Source organism: Dermacentor silvarum, chromosome 8 (genome assembly GCF_013339745.2).
Source record: "Dermacentor silvarum isolate Dsil-2018 chromosome 8, BIME_Dsil_1.4, whole genome shotgun sequence".
NCBI lineage: Eukaryota > Metazoa > Arthropoda > Arachnida > Ixodida > Ixodidae > Dermacentor > Dermacentor silvarum.
In genome coordinates, this window is record NC_051161.1 from 159,832,647 (window position 1) to 159,854,207 (window position 21,561).

Sequence of the window (21,561 nt, forward strand, 5' to 3'; positions counted from 1 at the left end):
TGGGCATGGGTCTCAGAGCTGCCGAGGGCGCGCTACCTGTGCAAAATGTGCTTCTAAAGAACATGCCTCAGACATCTGCACTTCCACAACCCATTGTGCCAACTGTGACGGAGACCACCCCGCCTATTCGCGATCGTGCCCGTCATGGAAGAAAGAAAAAGAAATAATACAACTCAAAGTCAAACTAAACATTTCATTTCCAGAGGCGCGCAAGCGTTTTGCTGCCCATAATCAGTTCAGTCCTTCCTACACCGATGTGGCGCGCCGGGGGGCAGCGTCACATCCTGCGGCGGCCGCCCGAGTCACACAGAGTGTGACGGCGGTTACGCCTTCAGCCCCCCTGGCAGGAGCAGCCAGTGCTGTTCCGCCCCCTACAACGCAGGGCCAGCAGTCCTCCGGACCTGCCGGCCCCAGGGTCACTGCTCGTGCAGACCGGCCCCCAAAACCCCTGAGTGTGCCCGTGGAGCGGGCAGCATCCAGCGCCTCTGACGAGGCGATGGATGCAAGCATCACTACTCCGGCGTCCCAGGCGCCGAAGGAACGGCGTAGCTCCGCGGAGCGCGCCGGAAGAAAAGAAAAATCCCGCATCACGGGGCCTGGAAAGGTCTCGTGAGCTACCCTATTTTACTTGACACACACCACAAAACACTTCCAATATGGCTACACAGATCATGCATTGGAATGTGAGAGGTCTACTCCACAATCTAGACGACATAAAGGAACTCCTACACAAGTTTAATCCACGAGTGCTCTGTGTGCAAGAGACACACCTAAATCCTACACACACAAACTTTCTGCGGCAATATGCCATTTACCGTAAAGACCGCAACGACGCTTTGGTCTCATCGGGCGGTGTTGCTATAATAGTTGATAAGGGTGTCGCCTGCCAACATTTGCAGCTGCAAACGCCCCTTGAGGCAGTTGCAATCAGAGCAGTGCTTTTTGATAAGCTGTTAACAATTACTTCCTTATACATCCCCCCCAGCTACCAACTCTCCAGAACAGAATTCGAAAGCTTTATTGCTCAACTTCCGGAGCCCTATATTCTCGTTGGAGACCTCAATGCACATAATACCCTGTGGGGTGACTCTCGATGTGATGCCAGAGGGCGCCTGATAGAAAACTTCCTGTTATCTACAGGTGCATGTTTATTAAATAAGAAAGAACCAACCTTCTACAGCGTCGCAAACAAAACATTTTCATACATAGACTTAAGTATTGCATCGAGTACAGTCGTGCCATACTTGGAATGGAAGGTGGTTAATGATCTATACGGGAGCGACCATTTTCCAATTATTTTAAAATTAACAAAACGGGACGAATTCTCACCCCATCTGCCCCAGTGGAAAGTCGACTCAGCGAACTGGCAGCAATACAGAGAGTTGACATATTTGACCTGGAATGACATCCGTATGCTTAGTATTGATGATGCAGTTGCACATTTAACAGCACTTATTTTCGATGCAGCGTCGATATGTATCTCGCAAACAAACGGATCATCTTCTAAACGACGTGTTCCCTGGTGGAACGATGAATGTAGAGTAGCGCGAAAGAAACAAAATAAGGCTTGGTATCACCTCCGTAACTCTCCGACTACAGAAAACCTGATCAGCTTTAAGAAAATAAAGTCTGAAGGTAGAAGAACGCGCCGCCGTGCCAAAAGGGAAAGCTGGCAAAAGTACCTCTCCAGCATTAATTCCTATACAGATGAAAGAAAAGTCTGGAACAGAGTTAAGAAAATAAAAGGCCGCGAAACTCATCCTCTACCTTTAGTTAACACACAAGGAGACACTCTTGAGGACCAGGCTGATTGTCTAGGAGCCCATTTTGAGCACATTTCCAGTACATCACATTACACAGATACATTTCTAAGATACCAGCGACAAGCAGAGTGTCAGCCTCTGGGTCAAAAAGCCACAGCAAATGATGCATACAATCGTCCATTTAGCATGGCGGAGTTCCAGGCTTCACTGAATTGTTGTAAGAAATCCGCTCCAGGAAGTGACAGAATAATATATGAAATGGTCAAACATTTACATCCTGAAACCCACAGAGCACTACTCTCACTATTTAACTCCATGTTCTCTGCTGGCTATATTCCGTCCGCCTGGAAAGAAGCCATCGTAATTCCTATTCTTAAAGAGGACAAGGACCCTTCCTCACCCAGTAGTTATAGACCTGTAGCTCTGACAAGTTGTATATGCAAACTCTTTGAGAAAATGGTTAACCGACGCCTCATCTATTATCTCGAAAACAACAAAATACTCGATCCCTTTCAGTGTGGCTTTAGAGAAGGTAGATCCACAACAGATCACCTTGTCCGCATCGAGACCAATATCCGTGATGCCTTTGTTCATAAACGGTTTTTCCTGTCAGTATTCTTAGATATGGAGAAGGCATACGACACAATTTGGCGTTTTGGAATTCTCCGCGACCTGGTTGGAATGGGTGTCCGAGGCAACTTATTAAATGTGATACAGAGCTACCTCTCAGATCGCACGTTCCGTGTTAGAGTTGGTAACGTCCTGTCTCGACAATTCACGCAGGAGGCTGGTGTACCACAAGGTGGTGTGCTAAGCTGTACTTTATTTATTGTCAAAATGAACTCGCTCCAAACTGTCATACCACGTACAATATTTTATTCTGTATATGTGGATGATATCCAAATGGGTTTCAAATCATGTAATCTTAGTATCTGCGAGCGACAAGTACAGCTTGGCTTAAACAAATTGTCTAAATGGGCGGAAGAGAATGGATTTAAACTCAACCCTCAAAAAAGCACATGCGTTCTCTTCTCCAACAAGAGAGGTATACTGCCTGACTCCGCTATTGATCTTAATGGACAACGGCTATCTGTCAGCCACGAACATAAATTTTTAGGAATTTTCTTAGACTCCAAATTAACTTTTGTTCCTCACATCAGGTATCTGAGAATGAGTTGTCTGAAGACAATGAATTTACTGAAGCTTATGTCTCAGACATCTTGGGGAAGTGACAGGAGATGCCTTTTGAGCCTCTACAAAAGTCTTATACGGTCACGCCTCGATTACGGAGCTATAGTGTATAACTCTGCTGCACCTAGTGCTTTGAGGATGCTAGATACTGTTCACCATTTGGGTATACGCCTTGCTACAGGTGCTTTCAGGGCTAGTCCTGTAGAAAGCTTGTATGTGGACTCTAACGAATGGTCTCTACATCTACAAAGAACATATTTAAGTTTTTTTCTACGCCCTGAAGGTTAAATCGGATATTCAGCATCCATGTCATTTTACCATTCGCGACATCTCTACTGCCAGGCTGTTCCATAACCGCCCTGCTGTTAGGGCTCCATTCAACCTTCGTTTAGAGGCAATGGCAAAGGACACAGGCGTCTCACTACTAGAAAATGTCCTCATGGCTCCTACTCGCCTGCCCCCACCTTGGGAATGGCAGACTATTCAGTGTGACATCTCTTTTATAGAAATATCCAAACAAGCACCGGAGGCACATATACATTCCCATTTTCTTGAGCTCCAGGAGAAGTACTCCTGCGCAGAATACTATACAGATGCTTCGAAGTCCTCTGCTGGTGTTTCTTACGCAGCTCTCGGAGACTCATTTTCTACATCTGGGGCACTAAGTCCCCACACATCTATTTTTACAGCAGAAGCATACGCTATACTATCGGCTGTTAAACACATAAGGCTCACAAATCTCTCTAGGGCCATTGTGTTCACTGATTCATTAAGTGTAGTCAGAGCCCTAATTAGTCTACGAAAACATAAGAACTCTGTTTTTAATGAACTGTACAGCTTGTTGTGCTCTGCATATAAGTGCAACCAAGTGATTGTTTTATGCTGGGTACCTGGCCACAAAGGTATAAAAGGCAATGAAGCTGCTGATGAAAACGCTACGTCAGTAACCTCTAGCGACACGGACGCAAATATCCCCATCCCTGCCACAGACCTGAAGTCTTTTCTACGCCGTAAGCTAAGGAAGCACTGGCAAGGAGAGTGGGATACCCAAGTATTAAATAAGCTACACGTGATAAAACCAAAACTAGGGAACTGGATAACTGAGAAAACGGCACGATATAAGGAAGTACTTGTCTGTCGATTAAGAATAGGACACACTTACAGTACCCACTCTTACCTCTTGACTGGGAGTGATCCTCCGACTTGTAGTAAGTGCGGCAATATTCTCACAGTTGTCCATGTTCTTATTCAATGCCCTGCAATAGAAGCAGAGAGGAAAAGGTACTTCCCCTCGGCATATCGCGAAAACATACCTCTTCACCCGGCATATTTTCTTAGCAATGAACCGATTTTTAATCTGAAATCTGTCTTAGAATTTTTAAGTGAAACAGAGTCCCTGAAAATTATTTGGCCAGGTAATTTTTAGCATGTGATTAATAGCCCTTGTATTCAAGGGCTCTCTTCAAGCGCTAGTATCACATTTGTTATTGTCTTATATCTGCTACATCATGTTTTTTAAGGAAACTCAATTGCCATAGCCCACATCACTAACTAGTCAGTGTCATTATTTTAGTACGTATATGTTTTACGCCATTTACAGCGACTGTTTTTTAGGCCCTTTTACAGCCATGTCACATCTGCCATCAGAAATTCATTGCCCACATTATTAACAGCTTATCGATAACGTTAACACTTGTCATGGCGCTCTTTGGCCATACCTGGCCCTTGCGCCATAAAACACAACACATCATCATCATCAGAAGCAAGTTAGTAATGACTATGGAAGCTCCGAACATAGCCACATTTGGTGATGCATGCGGCAGTAAGCCATCAACTTCGTTATCAATAAAAGTGCTGGATTACCTCTGTTCGAGTTGAACGGACACCCTTCTAAATAATCAGTGTGGCCAAAAATGTGTCTGCGTGTTGTTTTCCCGGTTACCCGTCGCGGTTGCTTAATGGCTAGGGTGTTGGGCTGCTAAGCACAAGTTCGCGGGATCAAATCCCGGCCATGGCGGCTGCATTTCGATGGGGGTGAAATGCGAAAACACCCGTGTACTTCGGTTTAGATGCACGTTAAAGAACCCCAGGTGGTCCAAATTATACCGGAGTCCTCCACTACAGCATGCCTCATAATTAAGTTGTGGTTTTGGCACGTCATCATCATCAGCCTATATTTATGTCCACTGCAGGACGAAGGCCTCTCCCTGCGATCTCCAATAACCCCTGTCTTGCGCTAGCGTATTCCAACTTAAAACCCCAGAATATAATTAAGTTTCCCCGTTTTGTTCAGACTTGCCGAGTAATATACACGTGTCTTATGACGTTCTGAGGAGTATAATGAATGAATTAAAAACTTTATCCCTCTTGCAAGGGAAGAGGCCAATGGGATAGAGCGGGGGAGGGGGGGATGAACTACTTGAAGTAGGCCTCCTCTACCATCTCAGCACACTCCAGGATGGCCTCCTGAAGGTCGGGCCTCGAGCTGCGCAAGGCGGCTTCCCACTGCTCCTCACTAGATATCAATTGTTTGAGGAAAGAGGGAAGGGGGCGCTTAGGACACGCCCACATGATGTGGTTTAAGTCTACTCTAGGAGAGATGCAGATTTTACAAGAGGGAGAAAGGTAAATGGAGGGATGAATGCGGTGGAGGAGTTAAGGGGAGGGAAAGGTGCGAGTCTGCAGCTGTCAGCTGTCGCCACAGAACTTCACATCTGCGCCGGGATTTGCGTATGAGCGGCGGAAAGCTCAAACGCTCTAATCGGTAGTGTGTGCAGATGTCGTGGTAGGTAATAAGCCGATCCCAAGCTGTAAACAGCGCCTCCTCCTTAGCGAGGTCCGACACATGTGATGCTTGCGCCCGGACCGTAAATCCTCGGGCACTGGCATGAGCCGCAACGTTTCCGACAAGGCCCGCATGCGCGGGAGTCCAGATTGATGCTACAGTTTGATGGAAAGGATGGGCCAAAAGAAGCTAAAGGGCTGGCTTAGAGACCCGTCTGCGCTACCTTATCAGGGCAGCACTGATATCACACGTGCGTTTGCCTATATAACAGCGTGCCAATAAACCCTCGATTGCTTCTTGTTCCTGCCATCGTGTAGTTGCCTCGATCTTTACCAGACACACGTCGCGCACGTTACATGGTGTCAGAAGTGGGATCAGAAGCACAACTGTTCAGGTTACTTGATTAAAGGCCGTGTCGTAACCAAGCAGCTATGGTGCTTACTGGTGGACAGCAGACGAGAGTGATGATGATGACTGCGGTTCGTCCGAGAGCATGTCCGTTGACTCTAGTGCAAGTACCTCCGTTGATGTTACACCGTGCCAGCCTACACATCCGCATCCTCAAGCGTCGTCCGCCGATGGCCCGACACCAACTGCAGCGCACCACGTGCCATCTCCTCCTAGGCCGACGCTAGTCCCAAGAAGATCGTATCGCACCAGTAAGCCACCGCAGCGTCTTGGTTACGACACGGCCTTTAATCAAGTAACCTGAACTGTTGTGCTTCTTCGTTACCCCTCAGAGGATGTATCCGACATGCGCTGTCTGCGCTACCTTATCAGGGCAGCACTGATATCACACGTGCGTTTGCCTATATAACAGCGTGCCAATAAACCCTCGATTGCTTCTTGTTCCTGCCATCGTGTAGTTGCCTCGATCTTTACCAGACACACGTCGCGCACGTTACACTGCCCGCTCCGAAGTTATGTATGGCTGTTTTGAGTCGCTAACGATGTTTTTGAGTCGCTCACGATAACTAATGACTTTGGAATTGTGAGGGCCAGGGCTATGGCCGCCTCCTCCGAGGAAGAGCCAGGAATAGAGTCGGCGGCAGCGACCTGGCCGTGAGAGTTGATGACTGATATTCCATACTGATTCCTGTTCCCATAATCGGCGGCATCAACATAGAGAACATCTTTTGAGCAGGAGAATTGTTTTTCGCAAACAGCGCAGGAGGCAGCGAGCCTTGGCTCGCTGCCTCCTGCGCTGTTTGTGGTGCACAGGGTGCATGTTTTTAGGAAGTGGGGGGATGTAGAGGTTCTTGTGTATGTGATGTGGAATGATATATTTAGTCTTGGTGTCGGGTGCCGGAATGTGGGTTTGTAGGGTTTGTAGAATGGTTTGTGGAATGTGTCGGCCTGTCACAGTGTTAGAAAGTCTCCTATACTGGGATGTGAGATGGGCTGCTGTGAGTTCAGTAAGTGTGTTGAAGGTGCCAGTAAGCATGAGCCTTTCAGTGGAGGTCCGTATGGGCACCCCCAGAGCGAATTTATATATCTTGCATAAAAGAGTGTCGATCTGATCTGATTATGATTTAAGAAAATGTAGATAGGGTGTTGGGAATGTAATCTTACTGATAACAAAGGCCTGGACAAAGCAAAGAAGTTCGGCCTCCTTTAGTCCGCCATGTTTATTGGAGACTCGCCCTATAAGGCGCAGGGTGTTATCAACTGTGGTTCAGAGTGTACGTAGGCTGTATGTGTTGATCCGGTTGCTTCGAATGTGTAAACCAAGCACCCTGAGCTTGTCCACTCTAGTAACAGGGGTGTGGTTATGGATGACCTGTATGTTAGATATGTGTATTTCGGCTACCCGGTGGGATGGCAGGAGAAGTAGCTCTGATTTTTGTGGAGAGCATGTGAGATTCATAGCCCCTGTATGAGCCACGACCGTGTTGACTGGGGCCTACCGAGTGTCTTGAATTTCTCCATCAGAGATGCCAGTCGTCCAAAGAGTGATGTCGTCAGCGTAGAACGAAAACTTGAAATCAGGAATAGATCTCGATGCTCGCGCCAACGGCATCATAGAGAGATTAAAAAGAAAAGGGGAGAGCACTGAGCCTTGGGGTGTTCCGTAGCTTCCCAAAGTGCACGAGGAGGATTGCTCTGTGCCTATGTGTATGGTTGCAGTACGGTCCGCCAAGAAGGTACCTATGTAGTCATAAGTCTTTCCGCGAACCCCAATGAGATTAAGGTCTGGGAGGATGGTGGAATGTGAAACGTTATTGAATGCTCCGCGGAGGTCCAGACGCAGAAATGCTTGGGTATCTAGACTGTTATGGATATAACGATGTCATGCTTCTATCGAAGCATGACATCATGGCATGAGAGAGATTTTCGAAAACCCACCATTTCTGATAGATAAGGCGGTTGAGGATGATGTGTCCAAGTGTTTTACCAAGACAAAAGGTTAGTGATATAGGCCTGAGGTTAGATGTGTTCAATAGAACCTTGTTTAAAATCCCGTTACGAAATACAAGAGCTGCAACTAATCAGTGTTTTAATCTGTCTTCATGTCATAATCTGTACGGGAAAAGGCTCGTGGAATTTAACGGCGCACTAATTTGGAATTCTCTGCCAATACATATAAAAGAAGCCCGTAACTTCAGGTATGCTGTAAGAAAATATTTTTTGAATAATACTATCGATAAAAGTACACTTCTTTTTATTTACATTCCTGCCTAATTTGTGCATGTCAATTGCTTAAGTTGTGCATGTCAATTTCAGTGTTATTTATTATGTCTGTTTTGTTTGGTCACGTGCGTGAAGGATAAAAGAACACTGAACTTATATTTATCTTCGCGTATTAGTTACGTGTGGTAATATTACTATTATGTATTATGTCTGCTGTTTCAGTTTGCTCGCCTGCTGCGTTTTATAGTCTAAATTGACTATGGACCCGGGACTAGCCAATGGTTATGAGTCCAGCAATGCTTTTTTATTTTGTAAAATATGTTGTAAATAGAGAATGAACGAATGAATGAATGGTTTGTTTGGCTTTGGGATGAAAATTACCCTGGCATCTTTCCACGACCTAGGGAGGGTGCCAGTGTCAAAGCAGTGATTGAAGTATGCCGTAAAGGTTATGACCGAGTTGTCGTCTAGATTGCGGAGTAGCTTGTTGTTGATAAGGTCGGGGCCTGGTTCCGAAATTGTGCGCACGGTTGATATAGGGCATGGCGAACCTCGGCTTCCGTGATAGCAGCGCTTAGTCGCTCGATGGGTTCGCAGTAAACTTTGGCATGTCATACGTTGACTGGGAGGTAGATTTTTATGGCAGAGGTCGTCTAAGAGTCCGTTGATATCGTTTTTGTGTGCATTTAATAGTTTCTTTATGCTGTGCTTGTGGTGTGCGCTCGATGTGGAAGGGTGTAATAAGTGTCGCAAGAGTTGCCATGTGCGCTTGTTGTCAAAGTTACCATGCATGCTTTCACATACCTGGCCACACCGCTGACTGGCGTACTCCTGGAGGTGAAGGTCTAATTTGGCAATTCTTAGCCTTAGCCTTCGATTATGCCATCACCTCTTCCATTGCTTGAGAAGAGACTGCTTGGCTTCCCACATATGTAGAAGCTTGGCATCAACCGTAGTGAGGGCGGTTTCGGGAAGCAGAGTGTTAGTGTGCGTCTGGGCTTCTGAGTGAAGTTGCTGAACCCATGCCGAGAGGTCTTGGATGTTTGTGGGAGCAGATATCTGGCGGTCCTCTCAAAATTTGTCCCAGTTGGTAAGGCTCTGGGCTTTGGGTGCAAAGGGTCTGTGTTTGAAATGTAGTGTGGTGGTAATAGCGTAGTGGCCGCTATGAAGGTTAACGTCTGAGTTATGCCATGTGACGTGTTGAATTCAGCGTGTAAAGGTAAGATCGAGGGAGGTGTCCTTGGCTACGCTGTTGCCTAGCCTGGTTGGTGCATCGATGTCGTTATGCAATGTGAGTCCGTGGTCTTCTACATATATGGATCCATAGGGCTCTGCCTTTAGGAGTAGAAACGGAGTGACCCCACAACTGGTTGGGTGCATTGAAATCACCAAGAATTAAGGGGGGATGGTGGGTGGCAGCGGCAATGGCTTGTGCAAATAAGGAGTCAAAGTGGTGATGTTTGTCTCGTGGACGACTATAGATATTGAGAATGTAAGGACAAGATGCGTTATTATTGCGAGGAATAATTTCTAGGAAATAATGCTCTATATCAATGCTGTCGAATTGAGAGTGATTGGTAGTGAGGTGATTTTGCGTAAGAATTGCCGTGTTGGGCCGGAAGGCCTTATTGCTATGATAGACATTGTAACCTGGGAAGCTAACTGGTCCATGAGTTTCCTGAAGGAAAATGACAGCTGGAAGATCGGAACAGGAGGTAAGAAACTGTTGGAGGTGTGCTTTCTTTTTTCGGAACCCCCTACAGTTCCATTGCCACACTTCATATTCGGAGCGAGTCGGTTTATCGGCCATTGTTAAGTGGAGAGGTGGATGGAGCAGGTGCAGCTATGTTAGGATGATTCGCAGTGACTCCAGCTATCCAACTTGTAGGTTGTTCGATATGCGCTTGTATGATATTAGTAAATTTGTCTAGCTTTTCATTCTTGGGTGTGTAATCTGTATTGATTTTTTCGACTTCGGAGTGTATATTATAGCGTTTAGTCTCCAAAGCGGTTAGCCTGTCGTTATATTTTAAGATTGTCTCGTCCATGGCCTCCTCTGATCGCGGAGTGCTCCGAGTTTACGTTTTCTGGGGAAAGGGTGAAGCGGTTCGCGTTCAGCGGAGGGGCTAGTGTCCATACTGTGGCGAGTCGGAGATTATCCCACCGCTGCCACCAATTTGTTGCGAGTCGGAGATTATTCGCCGCTGCTGCCAGTTTGTTGAGACTCGGGTAGCGTTTAGGCCGGTGATCCTTCAGCCAAAGGGATGAGTACGTCCGGGAGTAAGACCGAGAGAAAAAAGGGTTTATTCTACATATTTTGCAGTGGCTCCAAATATGGAAGCCCTCTCCATGGGGGAGCACTTTCAGAGTCTCAGCTCACTACATGTCTGAGCACATATCAGAACCGGTCAGGACACACCACTGCACGCAAGGTGTCTCCTTATAAAACATCGGTCTGCCCTAGTTGACCCGACTAGGGAATCAGATGACCTTGATGCGGCCAATCAGACGGGCCGTCTTGTTCGCTGAACTCCGCCTCTAATGTTGCACCTTCGAAGCAAGGACGAGGCAATCCGGAAACAGGGGGTTGACACTCCTTCCACGAAAGTCGGTGACCTGTTTCTTGCCCTCCGACGGTCATCTTGCCAGGGTCGGGAGAATGTCCTTTGCACTAATTCCCGCGTATAACGAAGGGTGGCGATTGTGGTCGGTCGCTTCTAAGTGAGCTTCTTTGTCATGGCGTCACTGCCGCTTTCGGGCACTGTCGCCGTCTGGACGACGCTGATGAAAGGGGTGGCTTCGGGGGAAGCACCCAATGAATGGGCACTGCCGAGTTGGGGCGCTTGTTTGCCCGTGTCGTCGGTGTCTGGCACTGTCGCCAGCTGGGCGACGCTCATGCAAGGGCCTGCCTCGATGAGAAACAATCAAAGAATGCGCCCGGCCGATTCGGGACGCAACAGACTCCTCCCCCGCCGGAAGATTCGACCTGAGGGTGACCAGCTGTCAGGTTTCCCGAAGCGTCGGTGGTCGGTCGAGAGCTCGGGGTTTCTTCTTGAAATGATGGCCGGTGACACATTCGAGCATGAGGTCCCAGCATTAACCTCATTGTGGCCTTCTCCCTTGGAATACGCAAGTACACACAGGAACCACAGGGCACAGGAACGCGCCGTGCTCGCACCGAGAGCCATCGGGTCTAGCGAGCCAATCAACACACCTGCCCTTATCTAATAATACCACCAAGGCAGCCATCAAATTACTAAACCTTCGCTGAAGCCCACAATTTTGAAATTAGATCAGGATTGTGCAACCTTCTCGCAATATCCGATACGGAAGAGTCATTCCCAGTGACCAAGTGCCGCACGGTGTGCAAGCGCCCGAAATCCATTTAAATCCACCAGGCCTCGCTTGTCCCAATAATTTGGACCCAAAATGTTGTGGCGCCAAAGCGAGCTCTCATGAACCTCTGAGTTCCTCAAAACCAGATCGTCATGCTGCAGAGAGCAAAAGTAGAATACTCGAGAATGCTCTAAATAAATGATAATGAAATATCATACGCAGCGCAAACGCCATGAACAGCCTTACATCCGCTAGTATCGCACGTACTAGTGCCACTGAGAGCCACATTTGCGTCATGGATGTACTGTCAGAGTCCCTTCAACTTTGCGGAAAACTCGCATGTAAAACGTGCGACTCACGCACTAACAATTTCTTTCTACTGTTCACAAAGGAGAAACACTAAAAAAACAACAAAGAATATTGCGTAAAGTTGGCACGCTTGATTATCAGTTTACCGAAAAGTAAACTGATAATCAAGCGTGCCACTAAGGCTTCAAACGGCTAGCCTGGACCTGACACTGCAAGCGTATCTCTTACAAAATGAAGTCTATCTGCTGAAAAAAAGAAGACACGTCGAAAAAACAAAGTTTCAAACATACATCAGTGAGCTTCTAAAACACAATTTAAACAAAGCTCGAAACTTGCATATCGAGATGATCTCTAATCTCAGGGATCTCAAAACATTTAACCAAACACACAAAAAAAGAAACAAACAAACAAAATTATGTTTCCGCAAAACCTGCGTCGCTTTTCAGTCCGAGTAGCCTATGGTGGCGCCATATCTTTAAGCCGTACTCGAGGCGGGCGCGGTCTGAAAACTTGTCTTGTTAATGAGGGAATACAAAGGGCACGTAGGTTAATCTCCTCACTGCCCACCCTCGACACTGTACAAGCAGGCATCATGCCTTCTGAGCGCCGTGCGACGACTTCGCTGCCGCGCGTGACCGATTCGCGTCGAGATACCGCCTCGCTCTCCTGTGTCACGCCTAACACACTTCGAAAAGAACCGAACGAGGGGGAAAATAATTGCCCCCTTCGCGCCGCCTTCGCTTTTGTCAACTTTCGCGCCGAACGTCCCTTTCCCTTCTTCGTCCTTCGGCGGTTCGGACGTGATCTCTCTGAAAACATTCCAAGAAACAAACGCGCCGCTCGAACTCTTTGACTGCGCTCCCCACTGGGTTTAGCGCCTTTGTTCGGCCGCGTTGCCCTGTCTGCCGCATTCCCGACTTTGTGACGCCGTTTCATCCTGAACTCTTTGTAGTGCTAATTTTCAAGCCAGCCGCTTGAATCTCATGCTGACCGGCACTTATTTCATCGGTCACTATTTCCGTTTTAACAGCACAGTCTGAATGATTTGCGGGTAAATCGTTATTTTCAATGCTACCTCGACTGGCGGAGAGCTTCAAACACTCAGGGACAATGCAGCTATTTTCATTTGTGCAAAGTAGCTCGCATACTTGGGAGCTGACCACAACTGCATTGCCCTGCCTACATTGTGTTTTCGAGCACTTTTCTGACGACCGATTGGACTCTGCACTGGTGCTCTTGTCTGACGACTCGGGGCCACTTCGGGCTTCTGCAAGAGCAACCTTCGCGACGTACTCCTTGGATAACTGTGCCAAATCGTCCACAGCTGGCCTAGCTGCTTCTCTAGTATTCCATTGGCACAGTATCTCGTCGCGCTCAATACGGTCCCCATTAACGGGCTTCTCAAGACCTACGTCACGGTCTACGAATCTGGCCTCACCTGTGAACGTACCATTTGGCTCACGGGGATCAGCCTCTCTTTCCACGATCGGTAGAACCGTGCGTGCTACTTGTTTGCACTTTCCGTGCTCTACTTCTACGGGTGCCTGACATTTCTGTTCCTCCACTTCAAAACCCTGTTCCAATCTTTCAACCTCTTGACTGAGAGCTTCTATCTCTTTGTGTAGTTGCCTAATCCAATCCTGTCTTTTCAACTCCTCCTCATTCTCAATTGCTTCCTGTTCCTGCTCTTTTAGAATTGAGTTGCCGAAGTATTCAAAGTATTCCTGATCACTGTTGCTTTCTAAAATTGCTCTAATTTCGGCTTCTGATTTATCATCCTCTATTTCTACGTCGAGCTCTTCACACAACCGCAACAAGCTAGCTCTCGTCAAACTCATGAGGTCCATGGTCACTACTTTAGGCTTTGGCTCAGCTATTCCACAATACTTGCTGCAAAACCCGCACAAATCACAATGCAAGTAAAAAAACTACCAGCGGTTCAATTCTGTTTTCCTAAGCGAATTTGAAGCCTGGAAAATATAGCAAAACCCAAACGCCTACACACAGAAGTAGCACCAAGTCCCCAAGTTCTCCTCCACCGCATCGAATCAATTGCAAGAAGACGTAAATCCTGGGTCGCCTTTTAACTGATTACAATTCCGGTAGGTCTCTACGTCCCAATTACTCCTACAAAAGTATGAGGTCTGGCTTTAGTAGCTGGTTCAGATCTATGCTGAAAGCTGCTTTCTGCTTGGATGCGCAACAACCACAGTATCAAATGGGCAGTTGTACACGCTTCATCGGTTTTTAGAAAGTCTAGGCTAAAAGATCCGATGACTCAAGCGCAAAGCCAGGCACTCACCCTGTACCGTGCAATCATGATGCGCTGCATTCATCCAGCCGCTCGCGAACCAGTTGGCGATTGGCGTTGGCTGCAGGCTCCATCTTGCCGCTGTCATCCAGTCGCTCGTGAATCACTTGCCGGCGGCTGGCGTTCGCTGCAGGGTACATCTCACTGCGGCCATCCAGTCGGTCGCGAACAAGATGCCGGCGACTGGAGTTGGCTGAAGGGTGGAGCTCACCGCCGCTCCCGGCTCGGGGTTAGGATTCATCCCATAGCTGCCATCCAATTTGTTGCGAGTCGGAGATTATCCCACCGCTGCCACCAATTTGTTGCGAGTGGGAGATTATGCCGCCGCTGCTGCCAGTTTGTTGAGACTCGGGTAGCGTTTAGACCGGTGATCCTTCAGCCAAAGGGATGAGTACGTGCGGGAGTAAGAGCGAGAGAAAAAAGGGTTTATTCTACATATTTACAGTGGCTCCAAATATGGAAGCCCACTCCATGGAGGAGCACTTTCAGAGTCTCAGCTCACTACATGTATGAGCCCATATCAGAACCGGTCAGGACACACCACTGCACCCAAGGTGTCTGCTTATAAAACATCGGTCTTCCCTAGTTGACCCGACTAGGGAATCAGATGGCCTTGATGCGGCCAATCAGACGGGCCGTCTTGTTCGCTGAACTCCGCCTCTAATGTTGCACCTTCGAAGCAAGGACGAGGCAATCCGGAAACAGGGGGTTGACACTCCTTCCACGAAAGTCGGTGACCTGTTTCTTGCCCTCCGACGGTCATCTTGCCAGGGTCGGGAGAATGGCCTTTGCACTAATTCCCGCGTCTAACGAAGGGTGGCGGTTGTGGTCGGTCGCTTCTAAGTGAGCTTCTTTGTCATGGCGTCACAGCTGCTTTCGGGCACTGTCGCCGTCTGGACGACGCTGATGAAAGGGGTGGCATCGGGTGAAGCACCCAAAGAATGGGCACTGCCGAGTTGGGGCGCTTGTTTGCCCGTCTCGTCGGTGTCTGGCACTCTCGCCAGCTGAGCGACGCTCATGCAAGGGCCTGCCTCGATGGGAAACAATCAAAGAATGCGCCCGGCTGTTTCGGGACGCAACAATAGGACGATGTGAAGAGGGTTCAGGTAGAGCGGATGGTTGATTTATCGAAGGGGTGGATTTAGAGGAGGGGTTTGAGTGGTTGAAGCGCAGGGGTGACGAGATTGGAGTTCCAGTTTAAGTATTTGAATTTCGGCTTTTAGAATTGCATTTTCTTCAAGGGATTCAGTGTTAGCCGTTTTATTTGAGGAGCAGCTGGAAGAGACTACCTTAGCCCAGCTTACCTGCGGTGGGTTGCGCGAGGAGTTGGCGAGAGGAGGGCTTGGTGATAGGGCTGGCCAGGCGACATCTTGGGTTGCGGAGCGAGGCTCGCGTTCCTTGATTTTGCTGCGACTTCTTCGCGGATTTTAGTCGTGAGTAGGGTTTTCACTTGGGCTTGTTGGTTTTCCATTAGGACCGTGTAACATTGCGCGCAAAACGACATGGACGACATGGAGTGCGGTCGAGACTGGGAGTTCGGTTGGTGGCAGAAGTGTCTTGTTTGTGCCTGGGATGTGTAGGGCGCGGCTTGAATCTTTGTTTGCACAGCGAGGAGCTGGCTGGATGGTTTCCGTTGCACACAACACAGATGGGGTCACATTCGTGATCCATGGATGCGTCTTTCATTCCGCACTTGGGGCTGAGTGCGTCGGTGTCATTGGTGCAGACGTCCTGGCGATCGGCAATATCGCGCCATCAGGTGCAGGCTTCTACCTTCTGCCTGAAGGGGTGGCCTCGAAGTGCACAACCGTCGTAGTTGACGTAGAAAGGGATTCTTTTGCCTTGGGATATGACCAGGATGGTTTCAGTATTGCCCAGGCGCCATGCATCCCCAGTAGTCAGTGTTGGGTTGCATCTGCGGAGGGTTGAGGCGATGCCGTCTTCTGATTAATCTGGGGACAAGCGAATGCTTCCTCTGTAGGTATCGACGGGATCGGCGACATGGGTAGCGACTTTGTAAGGGGTACCATTGAATTGCCGAGGCGGGATGTTCTGGTAGAGATCGGCACGACCCATGTCTGGTGTGATGATTAGAAAGGTAAGGTTGACGGAGTTGACATGAATTTGGTCAGAACTGGCGCGGTCGTAGATAAGGAGTCCCGCAGCCCTCAGGATGATTTGTCTGAGAATGCATGGAGGGTTCGCAGTGCAGTTGAGGTTGATTTTATAATCGCTGCGCGGCAGCGGCGGCGGCTTCGGTTCTGCTCTTGATTGCGTCTTCTGAGCCAGTGCAGGGTTTGCTACTGCCGAAGGATATTGACGTTGTCTTGAGAGGTTATCGTGGATGTCGCGCCAGCTTATAAGTACGCCTGCGAGAACTGGAAATAAATCTATTGTTTAAAGTTAGCGCTGTGTGCTTGTCTAATTCGCCTTTTCATGTCCCTCTCATTCTGCCTGCAATACATAAATTGAGTCACTTTAGCATACGCCAAAGAGGGTGAAGGCGCAAGCCAGCGCGCTCAAGAAACATTCAATAAATTACTTGACATTCTCATTCGAATGCATTGTTACTTTTTGTTACTTGTTTTTTTTTTGACCAAAGGTTGCGGGTTCGAGTGCTTTAGTTAACTAGTTTCGTACCTTATTTAACTGTGCCTTAATTAACCTCGCCGTTATTAACACCAAAGCTCATGTGTTCGACTCCCACCAAAGGTCGAGGTTGCGACTACCACAAAATGTCGTGGTTTCGAATGCTTTAATTAACTCTATATTAACTGTACCTTGATTAACTTCTCCTCAACGCCAAGGTGGTGGGTTCGACTCCGACATACGCTCGACGGTTCGACTTCCACCGAAGGTTGTGGGTTGGAGTGCTTGTATTAACTCTATCTTAATTAACACGATGACGACGGAGACCCGCACACCATCAAAATTATTCCGAGAGCGTTGCTTGCTTTACCAGCGCACCATAGGGATTCTTGCGTGAGCATCAGGTAAGACTTGTATCTAGGTAAGACACGATGCCGGGGTGGTGTAGTAAGTGAATTGCTGCACCGAGTCGCCTTCGCGCACGATTTCACTTCGACGACACGGTATTCGCTCAAGGACGTTGAAGGTCCACTGAACAATGAGACATGTATTGTTAACGTACACGAACGAAAAATAAAAAGTCACGACCGCTTTAACGTGTTCTTAACCACGAAGAACCAGTGGCGATGTCTAGGCGACCGAAAAAGTTATGATAACAAGTGAAGAGAAAAACATGTAAAGAGAAAACCAGTAATAGGAAGTAACAACGCATTCAAAGGAGAATGTTAAATTTAATGAGGATAGGCTTTCACAATCATCCTCTTTAGCGCATGCTAAAGTGACTGCCGACGTTTTATTTCCCACTTGCTGGGTGATGACAGAGTGACTAACGAGTTAGCACCATTAGCGACGTTCTCGTACACAAAACGGCTAGATAAGAAATTCCAATAATCATTTTCTTTGGTGCTGTTGTTGTTTATATTTGTTTTTAGTGTTTGGCTAATTCTGTCTTTATTGTTTTATGTTGGGGTTTGGTCCCGAGTACCAGACCCGTACATTCACGAAATATACACAAGGTGAGTCCTTCATTTCACTAGTAACTAATAGAGAACCTACTACAAATCTAGTAGAACATGCGAAAATGGACCGAAAATAAGCGTTCAGGGGTTATTTTTAAAACTCATAATCAAGACAGAAATATTAAAGTTTCGTCGCACAACAGACTTCCATGCCAAGGTTTTTCCCTACGTGTTAAATCTATCTGACGTTCTCTCAGAACACCAAGAAACATACCAGATACCAGCCGTATGACGGTTTTGAGCCCTATTGAAGTAATTTTCTGCAAAGGCTGCAATTTACCTACACACGGTTAACTTGGCATGCGCGTCATACCATAATGCACCACACATTTTCTCCAAATTCGATATAACTGCACTTTTCGTTTTCTCAGAACAGCGGTCTAAATTCTCAGGTGTTTGTAAAACACGCTCACAACACTGGATCGTTTTCATCAGTAATCTACCGGAAAGGCCGTAATTAACCGAGACACTTATAGTTTAGATCACTCATAACGTTTTTTCTTTCTTCATATTTTGACGAGATACAAACAAGCTGACAAGTATATTTTAGCTAGGGCACTGTCGAAATATGCGATCAGCCTCGCATAACAAGATAGGTAGAAAACGAATATACAGTAATTATTCATAACGACCATAGTTAGTTCAGAAACGTTAAACTTTATGTCTTTATAAGAGACATATTTCCAACGTATGTCCACTCCGTGTCATGCACAGTTCTCCTATAAGACTCGGTGAAACATTGCGGACAGCGCCTTTCTAATGCTTTCAGGATATGCTTAAGGACGTTCTCACAAAGCCGACATTTATCGCATGCTTGTAATGCACTCGTAATGTTCTAGAATTCTTGAATAACTCATTTATTGCAATTTGTACTTTACCTATCACGTTCAAATGTTCTGAAATGCTTGCCCGTAATGTTTCATTCCAAATAGAAAATTGGTGCCTCCACTGGTTCTTCCCGGGCATGGACAAACGTGTTAGGCATTTCACAAAGCGCCTCTAAACAGAAAGAAAATGTGGGCTTAAGAATTTTTACTTATCTCCTAATTACCCACACTTCAAAATCTGCTTGGATATCCCAAGTAGGTTTCGCTGCTCTTCGTGTACGTGTAAACTGCGTGATAAAGTAGCTTTTCGTATTCAGGAAACCATGAAAACCGCATATAATGGTTTCGAGCGCTTTTATGCGCTCGAAACGTTAAACGCTACGATGACCTGCACGATGCTGAAATGCTACGATGACCTGCACTATGCTGAAATGCCATGCATACAGACATAAACGGTCAATGCCATCTGCTCTGGACACCGAGTGCCTTGCGAACTTCAAATGACTCGACTAAAGTGATCACATGTTTTTGTGCGTATTTCTTCGCTGATTTATGTATTGACTCAGAGACATTTGTTCTTGTAAATGTCAAATTGTACGTATACGTGGAACGAAGAGAGCGGATAATTTATTATATATGCCAACTTATTGCGCACGTGCACGCTTCCATGCCCGAAGCATTCGTCTGTAAAACATATTAATAACCGAAAGCGGAGCTTGCACCTTTGGCAGTGCTGTGCGGCAGTTTAGTCGACACCGCTTAGCTGTTGAGTGGGATCGATATCTCTTCGCGAGAGCGGCATCTAGTCAAACAGACGATAGCCTTCCTGTGCACAATGCAACGAATTTCTACTTTCACCCTTGGCTATGCCTTTGCACTAGGAACGCTTGTACTTGCCAATATTTCTATACCCAAGAGCAAGATGGACGGATGGACGGTGAGTGGAAATTATGTTGCAAGACCGTAGAGGCTTGGACTAGTCGGTACATACTCGATAAGGGAACAGCGAGAAAACAAGAAGGGAGACAAACACCAGCGCTGACATATATGCAGTTCAGTCGTCAGTCTTCCTTCTTGTCATCTTGTGTTTTCTTGCGCTGTTTCCTTATTGGGAAATTAGGTTTCTAAAATATCACGATTGATCTCCTTGATTCTTTCTCTGAAAACTACAAACCTAACTTCTAGCTATTTCATAGGGAGCATTTTCTGGTCTTCTGTTACATAAAAAAAAGTCGCAGTCTCGCCCGAAAGGCGAATCATCGATTGCGATAACAAATTAGTAGACAGCTATGCCAAATAAGGATGTTAGTTTTATCAGCCGTATAAAGTTGTAAATATTCGCTTACTAACTAAATAAACAAGCACGGTGTCACGCGCGCGCAGGTAAACATGAACACATCTCGCTCGATGACCACGGGAGGTCGTTAAAACGCTGGAGTGAGACAGCGCGCCTGTGGCAGCGAGCAAATTGACCTTCGAGATGACTCTCGCTTCCAAGCGAACTAAACGTCGAAAGCGCAGCGCATACGAAGCTACCGGCACTCGGCGAATGCACTTTGGCACATCGCAGATCGCTTTGAAGATGAGGCTCAGGCGGGCGCACACTTCGGCCGCGTCGCAGATCGCTTTCAAGATAGCTCCGTGAGCAGCAGCCACGTAAGCAGAACGCGCCCTCTCTCCCCCCCCCCCCCCCGTCCCGTCTCCGTCGCCTCCTCCCCGTGTTCCGCGCGTAAAGATGGATACACACTCGAGGGCAAAATCCCGCCTGCTCCGCGGACAAACAGTGACGTCAGCACTTGAATCCGGCGCAGCCGAGTTAGGTCGCATTCGCACAGGGACCGCCTTTTGCGGAATCCGGGTGCTTACTCTCGACTCCAACGTTTATTAGCAGCTGCGCGTTTGCATACTCGGCGTGCCCTATATGCCATAGTGCTATGAATCCCTCAACAAGAACCAAAAGAGTGACGGTTGCCTCGTCAATTAGCGTTTTTTTTTTTTTTTTGTGCACCTCACTCATATTGAAGTCACGCAGGCTGCGCGGTTTGAGTAAAAAGAAGTGCGCGCGCAACCACGACTCGCCTTTCCCGCTGCATCACAACAAAAGAGACGCGGTCACTGCTGCACAACGAAATCACACGTGGCTCCAAGCCGATAACACGCCATCGTAGCCACGCCAATGCGTCCGATGTTATCAGATTTGACACTGACTACGCTAAATTGAGGTCAGACAACCGCCAAACGGACGGATGGAAATACCGGCGAGCATTTTCAATCCGGACAGCGAGCGGAGGAGCCCGGACTAAGCGAGGGTGGCACGTTTTGATGACGCGCGCGTCACGTGATACGCCATCCGCTGCGAAAATTCCTCCTCCGTCCGGTCGTGTGAATCCACCTATCACGTGACGCGCGCTTAAAGGTGGATTCACACGACCGGACGGAGGAGGAATTTTCGCAGCGGATGGCGTATCACGTGACGCGCGCGTCATCAAAACGTGCCGCCCTCGCCTAGTCCGTCCTCCTCCGCTCGCTGTCCGGATTGAAAATACTCGCCGGTATTTCCATCCTTCCGTTTGGCGGTCGTCTGACGTCAATTTAGCGTATTCAGCGTCAAATATGTCCACATTGGAAAGATTGGCGTGGCTACGATGGCGGGTTGTCGGCTTGGAGCCACGTGTGTTGTTGTTGTGCAGCAGTGACCGCACGTGTTTTTGCGGTGGTGCAGCGAGAAAGGCGAGTCATGGTTGCGCGCGCATTTCCGTTTACTCAGACCATGCAGCCTGCGTGACCTCAACATGAGTGA

The 21,561-nt window shown here is 47.7% G+C and overlaps 1 protein-coding gene and 1 long non-coding RNA gene across 2 annotated transcripts in view; one reads left to right on the forward strand and one right to left on the reverse strand.

Annotated features, from left to right (window-relative positions):
- The window catches only part of LOC125947756 (uncharacterized), a 353,840-nt gene that overhangs the window by 198,936 nt on the left and 133,343 nt on the right, over positions 1-21,561 (reverse strand). The gene's annotated exons all lie outside the window — the stretch shown is intronic.
- Positions 19,471-21,561, forward strand: part of LOC125947457 (uncharacterized) — a 102,215-nt gene continuing 100,124 nt past the window's right edge. The window contains exon 1 of the long non-coding RNA XR_007468307.1: positions 19,471-19,698. This is a non-coding gene — a long non-coding RNA (uncharacterized LOC125947457). The remainder of the gene's footprint in view (positions 19,699-21,561) is intronic.